The following is a 12151-nucleotide window of genomic DNA, read 5'->3' as shown; positions in this document are numbered from 1 at the left end:
TTTCATCGACATGGGCCCTTGCTCAATAAAGCCTAGCAAACAGTGGAAATTCTGGCAGTTTCAAAATAGCCCTAAAATCAGCCAAGATCTTCATAAGGTCTCTCAAAAGTCTCCTGCCAATTTTCCTCGTAGTCTAACTTGTCCAAGACAATACAGAATGAGAAACAATTCCAGCAGAATCGAACTCTAGCACCCTGAAACCGCCCCTATAACTAGAGAGCTACATTTTTGGTGCCTCAAATCATTGTGGAATTACCACCATTGAATCTGATACGGTCGAAAACCCCTATAGGTCAAATTTCAACCTTAACAGACACTCCAGGAAGACATTATAGGCAAAAGAATGAAACAGGAGGGGCCGCATGCTATTCCCATGAGGCCACCCCACAACTCCACACCATGGAAGGGACAGTCATGACTAGTGACTTTTGATGCTCATATCTCACCCGTTCCAAGTCGGATCATACTCAAATTTGGTAAGCATGTTTGTCTAGACAAGACAATTGACTCGATATGTGGCACTCACCGTGACGACAGCCGAGCGCAAAGAAAAGAGAGAGAGAAGTTTTTGATATGTGAAGAAAGTGTAGGGAATTCAGCAGCGTTGTGCCTTACTCAAGCTGCCAGATCACGTCTCTCATGAGCCCGATCATTGTGAGACCAATTCCATCGTGTACGTAGGGTCTCAGGCTATCACAGACCCAAACCCCGTATGTGATTAATGGTCGAATTTCGCACACAAATTCGACAAGCGACTGTAAATTCCGTTGCTGGAATTCCAGATTCCGGCAAAAATTCCAAAGTTGCAAAATCTTCGTTTGGGAGCGAAATCGAGCTCCATTTGTTGCCCTGTGATCGTAACGGCATTCTCAATGTAATTCAGCAAATAAATCATTGAAAAACATCAAGGAATGAGTACACTATCGATTCGAAGTTTCAAGATCCATTCAAATTTCAAGTCACATGATCGTGCACAAAAAATACGATCCATGGCTTGAAGTTCGTATCAAATCGACCGCCATGCTGAGCCCTACAAGAAAATAATCATCTTACAATCAACTGGGCATCAAAACGATCATGGATCAGCCATGCAAGAGCACACAAGTTCTTGGGCAACACAGGGACTGTTCTGGAATTCCATGAATTGTTAGGAAGGGAAAAATCTATCATTTTGCACCCTATTTTCTAAATTTTTTTATTCAATATAATCTTAATTTCCATCAATTAGGGTTACTTTTGATCATCCACTTATGTTTGGGGCAAATTCTATATATACGTACTAGCATTGTATGCACCAGAGGACTCAACCTTTCACAAAAGAGAGTTTTTACTTAATACAAGTTTCTCTTTCTTCTCATTGTTGGGTCACGTTTGAGAGAGAGAGTGAGGTGAGGGAAACTTTTGACCGATACCCCTAGGTTCGAGGTAAATCTTCTCTCTCTTTTTTTCTTTTTATTCTTCTCTCTCTTCTTTCTTCTTCTCTCTCTTCTTTCCTCTCTTTGCCCCTCCTTCTCCATCTGAGTTCCTCGTAGAGGTCATGCACGGCAGTGGCAGTGCCATGCATGCCTCCCTTAAGGTCACACAGGTTGTGCATGGCGATGGCAGCGCCATGCGTGAGTCGCCTTCTGCTTTTGTTCTTCTATCTCCTTCTCCCAGTGACGCTTGTAGAAGACACTGCTTATCACTGTTCTCAGACATAGCTTCGACGTCTTAATGAAGAACCCAGACAATGGAACTTGCTACTGCCCGCAGGGGTCCTTCCCTGTTGCGTGTCTATAGTAGATGGCGATACCCTTCACCGCCCGTTAGAGACCTCGACAATGTCTACCGCCGTCAGTGAGCTTCGTTTGCGTACTCGGTGCTTATCGTCGTCCTTCTGGCATCCCATGCCTATTGTCGTGCTCCTCGTGAGGATTACCGTCATGCGCTTTACGAAGAACTATCGTCGCACGCTTCATTAGATACTATCACTCTACGCATGGGAGCGTGTTGTCTCCTTTTGTTACCAACGACAATGCCTAGCACCGTCCGTAGTTCATTTCTCACTCTCTAGCAATGAGCAGTAGTATCGAGCGCCCCCCAAAGGCCACCACACTGTTATTCCACGATCGTGAGTGGCAACGCCTAGTGCCGTTGGGACCCCATCTCTCTGTCGTGTCGTGTTTATTTTCATTCTCTTTTCTCTTCTCACTTGACTGAGGGTAGACTTAGCCTAGTACCGCCATATCAGTCGTAGTTTTGAGTAGTATTGTCGTCGTGCTGGTCTTGAGAACCATGCCCATATTGCTACCACTTCGAGTCGATGACTTCCTGGTTGCCTTCCCAGTCTGGTCCCTTCGTCGAGTTTTTCTTCCCTTTTTTATCTTTATTTGAACCTTACGCTTCATCGCCCTCTCGTATGAACGTACAATGCCCTACGACAAGGGTGGGTCTTTTTGACCCACTTGTCTTAAATATTAACCATAGAAGTGTTTTGCAAAAAGCAAGAGGATTATATGTCAAGGAAGGCGATTCCAAACCAGCTATAGCAGTTGGGGGGCTTTCTTCATGATCTAAGAGGGCGCCCACGCAAGCCAGCATGAGTAAGTCCCGAACCCACCTTCAATTCCTCTGTCATTGGGTGGTATACTTGCCTTTGCTCTTGAGCAAGGTTCTGAGAGAGCGATTTCAAATCTCGGGTTCCTCAGAAACCCGAGATACATGCCGCCAGATCATCTAGATCCAAAGGGCGATATCGAGGAACCTAACCAATATATAACATATCTCAAGAACACATTCCATGACCTTCAAGAACACATTCCATGACCTTCATTCCATGCTGAAGAACATGATAACAGTTGTTCTCTCACAATGTACACACATTACATGCATTTCTTACATGATCTAAGAATCATGCATTTATTCTCAACATCCACCATTTTCATAAAATAAAAGCCCCAATTTTCAGTGAACAAGATATAAGGAATTTTGACATCATATACACTTTCATTTCTCATTTAACATGCATAAATTCTCATGCATCCTTATGACTACAATGCAATGGTGATGGATCCACTTACCTTGGATGTATCTTGCCTCCAAAAACCTTCTCCCATTGTCTTCTTCAACCCCTAAAGGGGATGTTTGAACCGTGAGCTAAAGGGAAGCTCCTTCTTAGCTCTTGGCTAAGCCTTAAAGAAAGATGAGGAAGAAGTAAAGTGGCGTGAGAGTGAGAAAAGAGGGCTTAAGTACCCTGTGGCTGGGTGGTAGTCCAAGTGGCGTGAAACATGACAAGTGGCACGCATGACAACATACGCAACATTGGCACACGCGGTGCTACTCATCACTCTATCTTCATAGTCGACGCTGACATCTCTCTCTTTTGTACAGCCAATGTTGGTCTCTCTCTCTTTTACACAGCTGGCACTGGCCTCTCTCTCTCTTCTACACAGCTGGTGCTGGCCTATCTCTCTTCTACACAACCGACGCTGGTCTCTCTCTCTTCTACACAACCGACACTAGCCTCTCTCTCCCTTCTACACAGCTGGCGCTAGCCTCTAGCTTCTCTCTCTCTTCTACACAACTGGCACTAGCCTCTCTCTCTACACAGCCAACGCTAGTCTCTCTATTCTACACAGTCGGTGCTGGCCTCTCTCTCTACACAGTCAGTGCTGATCTCTCTCTCTACACAACCGGCACTAGTCTCTCTCTCTTCTATACAACCGATGCTGGTCTCTCTCTCTCTACTACACAGCCAGCGTTGGCCTCTCAGCTGGTGCTGACCTCTCTCTCTATATAGTCGGCACTGACCTCTCTCTCCCTTCTACACAGCTGGCGTTGACCTCTTTCTCTCTAAAAAGTCTTGGGTTGCTATAGATCAGTAGTGAACCTTATGCCTTGAAGAACCCTTACCCAAATTGGGTTAAGCGTTGAGTAGCTTGAGCCCACAAGTTTGACAATTCAGGTATTTAACTAATCAGGAGAAAAACTAGTTTGTAGCATCTGTCTTAAGCTCAAAATAGGGGATTTGAACACTTCCACATTGTTTCATGTCATTCATATAAACCTCTCTTACATTATCCTACTGGGTCGCCCTTGTCTACATGACCATGGAGTGGTTCCATCCACGCTCCATCAATGCTTCAACTATAGTCAAGACAGAAGGCAATACACAGTCTATACTGACAAGAGACCGTTTCCCATTACTGAGTCGCATTATGTTGATGCAAAATTCTATTTTGCGAACTCAATATGTTCTCAAGAGCCGACGTTGCTTGTGAAATCTAGTGACCCAAAATTAATAGAGACCGCTCCGAATTCCCATAAAGATGTGGAGGATAAGAAATGGTCACTTAATCACATCTTCGAGGAAGAAAAGAGTTATGGAAAAGTGATTCCTTTGACACCTGTAGATGGAAATATTTCCACATCCCGAAAAGATTATTGTGTTAAGAACACAAAGAAGGAGCTTCACCATCTATTCCCTCCTTGCAAGAATCTCTTCTGGTGGAGGCTCAGAACGAGCATGTTAAAAGGTGGTCCAGAACTTGAGCCAGTTAACACCTATGGTCACATATGCTCATAATGGCATGAATGTGTTACACATCCTCATTTCTTTCCTCGAGACTGAGATGGCACACCTCGCTGAAAAAGAAAAAAAATTTGAGATAAAGCTTTTTGCACATTCCAGTCTCTATAAGAGAGGAGAATGATGTTTCCTTTGCTGCACAAGTCAACTATCCCACAAACCAGCTCAAGGTGATGTAAATACCCAAGGTCCTATGAATTGAAGAGGTCAATGTTCGTTTACCTCACTCCCACCTTCTCTATCAGCAAGACGCCCCCAAAGTCTTCCAAATCCCTGAGGTTTTTCATATCCCAGTCCCTGAAAGGGAGGAAGATATAGCTTACCTTACACCGGCTTCTCTTTATCAACACGATACCCCTAAGGTCTTACAAATCCCTGAGGTTTTGCATATCCTAGTCCCTGAAAGGAGGAAGATATTGCTTACCTCTCACAGGCTTCTCTTTACCAGATTGATACGCCCAAGGTCTTGCAAATCCCTGAAATCTTGCAATTCCCAACCCCAGCAATGGAAACTCGAATTACCTACCACAAAGATATGAGTGGTCCTTCGTCCTCGACCCCTAACTACATGGGCACTCCTGAACAGCAGTATGAAGCTCAAAGGCGAGCCTATATTGCATAGCTGAAGGAACAAGTACAAGACTTTCTCAACTAAGTGGAGGTTATGAAAAAAAGGAAAGGCCAAGATGGAAGAGGTTGTTCCCCTAAGACCTGCTCCCGCTCCTTTACCTGGTTTCACCTCAGAAACTCAGGAGACAGTTGTTCAAGCAAGTCCTCGGAATAACCCTTTTTAGATGCCGCATCCATTCCCAAATAGGATATTTATAGTCCCATGGCACATCAAATTATGAGGAAAATGGATTACAAGCCGTCCAACAACCAGGGGTTGAATGATGGTAACGGGTTGTTGGCACCCTTTGCCACCATCAATACTACAGTCTCAGTATGTTCAATAAGAAGGCATTGGTTACTCGGGGCACCCTAGCCTACCCCCATGGTCGTTCTTCGTCGATCAAAGCTCTCATGTGACAGTATCGCAAGAACTGTCACCATCTCCTTTGAAACTTATTTCTGAAGAGGTCACTTCTCATGAACCTCAAGAAATAATAGAAGACACCCGGACAGAAAAAGAGCCATCCTCTGTGAAGCAAATACTTGAGGTCCTTGAAATGCATGAGCAGACGGTTGACTATATACCACTCGGTGAGGAAGAGATCAAAGAGGCTCCAGAAGTCTTGGAAGATGGTGGTCAATCCACAACCGATGACTTAGAAGAAGTGAAATTGGATGATGAAACTGACCCAAGGCCCACTTTTATCTCTACCACTATGCCCCTTGAAGAAAATATGTCGTATACTGAATTTTTGGAGCCAATCGAGATGTATTTGATTAACATTATGAAGAAATGCCTAGCCTTGATCCTCGAGTAGCAGTTCACAGATTGGATATTGACCCATCTTCCAAGTCTGTTAAGCAGAAATCAAGAAGGTTCAGAGTTGATTTGGAAATTCTGATCGAAACAGAAGTAAACAAGCTTAAAACAGAACATTTTATTTGATTAGTCAAATACCTAAAATGGCTGGTTAATGTTGTGTCAGTCAAGGAGAAGAATGGACAGATCAGGATCTGTATTGACTTCCGTGACTTAAAATATAGCTTGTCCCAAAGATGATTTCCCACTCCCCTTCATAAAGTGGTTGATAGACACTACTACCAATTGCCACACATGCTCTTTCATGGATGGTTATTCAGGATATAATCAAATAAGGATGGCTTTAGAAGATTCCACTGCTTTCCTATCTCCTAAGGGCATCTTTTGTTACACGATGATGTCTTTCGGTCTCAAAAATGCCAGAACCACCTATCAAAGGGTTATGACCACCGTCTTCAAAGACATGCTCCACAAAGAGGTGGAATGCTATGTAGATGACCTCGTAGTAAAGTCCGACCAAAGAAGTAATCACATGAAAACCTGGAAAAAGGCATTGAGAGACTTCGCCTCCATCAGCTCAAAATGAATCCCTTGAAATGTGCCTTCGGTGTACGATGAAGAAATTTCTTGGGATTTATTATTAGGTATCGAGGCCAAGAGATTGAACCTATCAAGATTAAAGCCATCCAAGAGATGCCACTGCCGAGAAATTTGCGAGAGCTCAGATCTCTTCAAGGCCAGCTGGCTTATATAAGGAGGTTCATCTCTAACCTCTTGGGGTGATGTCAACTCTTCTCCCGTCTCTTGAAGAAGGATGTGCCTTTCGAATGGGATGGAGCATGCTAAATGGCTTTTGAAGACATCAAAAGCTATTTCCTGAAACCCCCAGTTCTTTCTACACTGATTCCAGGAGAGCCCCTTATTCTATATGTGACTTCATTAGATGAATCTCTAGGAGCTCTGCTTGCTCAAAACAACGATGAAGGGAAAGAAACAACTTTTTATTACTTGAGTCGAAGGATGCAGGAAGCTGAAGAAAACTACCCCCCAATAGAGAAGATGTGTATATCCCTTATCTTCGCGGTATAAAAGCTCCGACACTATCTTCTTACGCACCCAATCCTATTAAATTTCTCTTGTCGCACCCCTGCTTGTCAAGCTGACTTGCGAAATGGTCATTATTCCTCATGGAGTTTGACATCCAATATGTGCTGCAAAAAGCTGTCAAGGGTCAAGCCCTCGTAGACTTCTTAGTTATACACCCTCTAGCACCCGATGCTCCCTTAATTGAAGATTTGTTAGATGAAGAAGTATTTCATGTTGATGCGACTGGAAGATACATTTTGACAGGGCATTCCAATTTGAGAAAGGTGGTGCCGAGATGGTATTCTCCACCTCTCATGATGACCTTATCCCCCTGTCTTTCTCTCTCTTAGAGATAGAGTCGCATAATGAAGCGAAATATCAAGCACTCATCATAGGCTTGGAGATTACTTCCCATATGAACCTGAAATATTTAACTATCTATGGAGATTCAAAGTTGGTCATCAGACAAGAAGGAAAACCTCAAGCCTTACTTCAATACCATCAAGTCATTGATAGCCAGATTTGAAGAGGTTACTCTTGAACATATGCCTCAAAGGCTTAATGCACAAGCTGACGAGCTCACCAAGCTAGAGGCGACGATTCAAATGTCACTAAAAGGGTTCACATCAATGTGGGTGGTAGAGTGGAGATGTGTTGGGTCCATTAAGAAACTCGACGACGGCAAAGAGCAATTGGTGAAAAAATGCCCCCCTTACCCATTCAGAGCAAACATTACAGACGAGATGGATGCACAAACCTCATGCAAGTCACCAAGATCTCCCATGGTTGATGAAGAAAATGAAAAAGAGTCAGAGTTGCTAGAGCATGTGTGTGTAGAAGTAAAGCTAATAGCAGACTGGCATGTTACCATCAAAGAATATCTCCAACACAGTTGGCTTCCTGTTGAGCGCAATAAATTCTGAAGGTCAGCTACACGATTCATGTATCGTGACGATATCTTGTTTTGAATCTCCTATAATGATATGTTGCTCAGATGCATAGATCAAAAGGACGTAAACCACGTGCTCTAAGAAGTTCATGTTGGAGTCCGTGGGATGCATCAAACTGTCATAAGTTATAGAACAGGATCATCAGGATAGGCTATTATTGGCCTACTATGAATGTTGACTCTCTTATGTTTGCAAAACGTTGCCTGCTATGTCAAATCCATTCAGGCTTCATTCATCAAGCTCCGGAACCTCTCCGCCCAACAGTGTCATCTTGGACTTTCGTTCAGTGCGGCACGAACATCATAGGTCCCATTGACCCACCTTCTTCTTTGGGGCATATATTTATACCTACTGCCACATATTACTTCTCTAAATGGGCCGAGGCTGTCCCTCTTAAGAAAGTTCCCAGACTTGCAGTGGCCAATATCGTGTGTCACCATATCATATACAGATTCGGTGTGCCTGACCAAATCACTTTTGATAATGACCCCCAATTTCAAAGTAATCAAATTGATTGATTGGTCAACCTATTCGGTTTAAGTGGAAATACTCGACCATGTACCACCCAAGAGCTAATGGTCTAGTGGAAGCTTTTAACAAAACCCTTTGCGATGCTCTAAGGAAATCAGTTTCTGACACTAAGAGAGATTAGCGTGAAAGAATCTCTGCAATTCCTTGGGCTTATCGTATCACAGCCCGAGGCCCAACTCAATCAATTCCCTAATCTCTAGTATGTGGGGGTGAAGTTGTGTTGCCTTTAGAAATCCAATGGCCTTCTCTCAAAATTTCCCTTCACTCTGGGATGACCGATGAAGTATGCGCTACCCTTCACTATCAGGAACTGGATACACTTGATGAAAAGAGGTTACAAGCACAACAACCTTGGGATTCACAAGAACCGTATGTGGCTGGCCTTTGAAAATATGATCTTTTGTAAAAGGGGAACTGGTTTTTAGCAGTAAGGAGAACTATTGTCACTCATGGTCAAACTAAGGGGAAGTTCAAACCAAAATGGGAAGGCCCATTTGTTGTGAGAAAGGCTTTTCCTAACGGAGCCTATGTGCTAATCAACGTGGAAGGAGAAGAAGCTATGCTGAGATACCTAAAAAATTATTATTAAACTGTCAACGCGTGTACATGGTCTCGAAGGTATGACCCTAAAAATTCCTTCACTCGGTCTTGGTGGAAGACCTTAATATACACCAACTTTTACAGTCTCGAATGCATGACCTTAAAAACACCTCCTCATGGTCATGGTGCCTGTTTACGGTCATTTTCCATCACTTGTATCCCTGATGTGAATAAGGAGAGAGTAGTTTGTGACCTAGATCTGTAGGTATTAAAATGCTTGCAGACTACGGAATCCGAAGGACAATAAGCACTGAACTAAAGTGAAAATTCTAACAGTCTTAGAACGGGCCAAGAACATGCAAGAATGTGGCTAGGGTTCTCCAAAGAACACCTGCCAAGTTTCGTCTCAATTCGACGAGCTTTAGGTAGTGTAGACGTCAAAACAATTTCGGGAAATCTTGCCTTTATCGTCCTGAAAGTGGTCTTTGAACTACAGCACCATTATCGGAGCATCAAATGGTCTTCATACCATAGCCATTGGATTCAAAATGGTCGAAAACCCTTAGGTACCAGTTTTTGACGGGTTTAAACACTTCTAGAGCAAGTTACGATCAAATTACATAAGGGTAGGCCGTACACTATTATGGTGCGCCCTCGATCAAGCAGTTTCCATTAATGGAAATTGTGCATCACCAATTTGAGGGTCTTCATCCAGGGTCAGATCGAGCCCAAATTTTGGGTGTATACTTGTCTTGTCGACCCGGTCGATATATGTGACACTCACTGTGACATGGTCCGAGCCAGGAGAAATCGAAGAGAGAAATCCACCGAAAAAAGCCAAAACTTGCAGGGAAATTCCATCCGCACGTCATGCTGATCAAACTCCCATATCACAGCGCTCGCACGTCGGATTGACCTCAAAACAGACCCATTATGAGCACAAGGTCAGAGGCTTCATTTGAACTGAAACTCATGCGTGATGGACGGTCGGATTCGATGCATGATTAGTCCGAAGTTTCTGCAATTCTGGCCATCCGAATCAAAACTCCAGCCAAAGTTTTCCAATTTGGAAAATGGTCATTCGGGCATCAAATCGAGCCGTTCTTTTTGCAGAATGATCATGGCAACTTTTTCATTATGCTACAATCAAGAAATCAGTGAAAAACATTGAGAAAGGGGCTAAATCTTAAAATGAATATTGCACATTTTTTCATGTTTTGCCACATCATGATCATGGTTCAAAACTCAGATCCATGGCCCGAAATTGGTACCAAAGTGATTGTCTTTTCCAGCTCATCAAGAAAACGATAATATTTCAGCCAGATGGTAACCGAAAAAGCCCCGAATCAACTAGAGAAAGTTCGTACGATTGAACGACCATTGTAGGGATCAATTTGGATTTACTTAGATTGTTGGTGCAGGGGCAAAATCATCAATTTATCCCATTTTCTTCAATTTTCTTTAATTCTTTTAATGCCTAATTTCCATCAATTAGGTTAATTTTTAGTCATCCACCCATGTTTGGGCCCCACTTTTATATGAAGAATGTACCATCTCATTGTAAAAGGCCCTTTTGGATGAATAAAAAATTCCTTTTTGCTTGAGCGTTGGGTCATGACTTGGAGAGAGAGGAGAGAGAAAACTTGGACGGGTACCCTTAGGTAACTTTCTCTCTCCTATCTCTCCCTTTCTCTCTCTTATATCTATCTCCTCTCTCTTTCTCTCTCCCCACTCTTTCTCTCTCTTTGACTTGGAGAGAGAGGAGAGAGAAAACTTGGACGGGTACCCTTAGGTAACTTTCTCTCTCCTATCTCTCCCTTTCTCTCTCTTATATCTATCTCCTCTCTCTTTCTCTCTCCCCACTCTTTCTCTCTCTTCTTTCTCTCTCCTCTTTTATTTCTCTCTTCTTTCTCTCTCCTCTTTTATTTCTCTCTTCTTTCTCTCTCCTCTTTTATTTCTCTCTTCTTTCTCTCCTCTCTTTCTCTCTTCTTTCTCTCTCCTCTCTCTTTTTCTCTTTTTTTGCTCTTCTCTCTCTTTCTCTCTCCTTTTTCTTTTCTCTCATCTCTCTCTATTCTTTCTCTCTCTTCTTTCTCTCATCTATCTCGCACGGCGATGATCACTGTCGAGCGTGATCTCCATTTTTCTCTTTTCTTTCTCTCTCTTTCTTCTTTCTCTCCTATGTTTCGCACGACAATGCTCATTACCAAGGGTAATGTCCTCTCAATCTCTTCTGTCTCTCTCCTTTTTCTCTCTCTTTTCCTTATCTTTCTTCTTCCTTCTCTCTCTTCTCTCTCTCCTCTCTTCTTTCTCTCTCTTTCTTCTTTTTCTCCTCTATCTTGCACGACAGTGCATACTGTTGAGTGCGATCTCTTTTCCCTCTCTTCTTCTCTCTTCTTTCTCTTTCTTCTTTCTCTCCTCTGTCTCACACGACAGTGATTACTGTCGAACGCAATCTGCTTTTCTCTCGTTCTTTCTCTCTCTTTTTTCTCTCCCCTTTGTCTCGCACGACAATGCTCACTGCTGAGCACGATCTCCTCTCTCTTATGTCTCTCTCCTCCATCTCTCTCTTTTCCTTATCTTTCTTCTTCCTCCTCTCTCTTCTCTCTCTCCTCTCTTCTTTATCTATCTTTCTTCTTTCTCTCATCAGTGTCACACGACAGTGCACACTACCGAGTGTGACCTCTTGTCTCTCTCTTCTTTCTTTCTTCTCTTTCCTTCTTCTGTCGTGCATGGTAGTGAAGAATGCTGTCGAGTACGATTTTCTCTCTTTACTCTCAGTCATGCACGACAAAGAGCACTGCTGGATGCCAAGCGTGACAGTCTCTCTCTTTTCGTTTCTTTCTATTTCACACAACAGTGTACACGACGAGCACTATTTTTTCTCTTCTTTTTCTTCTTTCCTTTCTCTCTCTTTCTTTCCTTCTTCTCTTTTTCCTCTTTCCTTTCTCTCTCTTTCTTACCTTTTCCTCTTTCTTCCTCTTTCCTGTCTCTCTCTTTCTTTCCTTCTCTTTCTTCCTCTTTCCTTTCTCTCCCTTTCTTCCTTTT

Source organism: Amborella trichopoda, chromosome 2 (genome assembly GCF_054954075.1).
Source record: "Amborella trichopoda isolate Santa Cruz 75 chromosome 2, AtrichopodaSantaCruz75HAP2 v2.0, whole genome shotgun sequence".
Classification (NCBI taxonomy): Eukaryota; Viridiplantae; Streptophyta; class Magnoliopsida; order Amborellales; family Amborellaceae; genus Amborella; species Amborella trichopoda.
The sequence above is the reverse complement of the archived record's forward strand: the minus strand, read 5'-3'. Positions refer to the sequence as shown.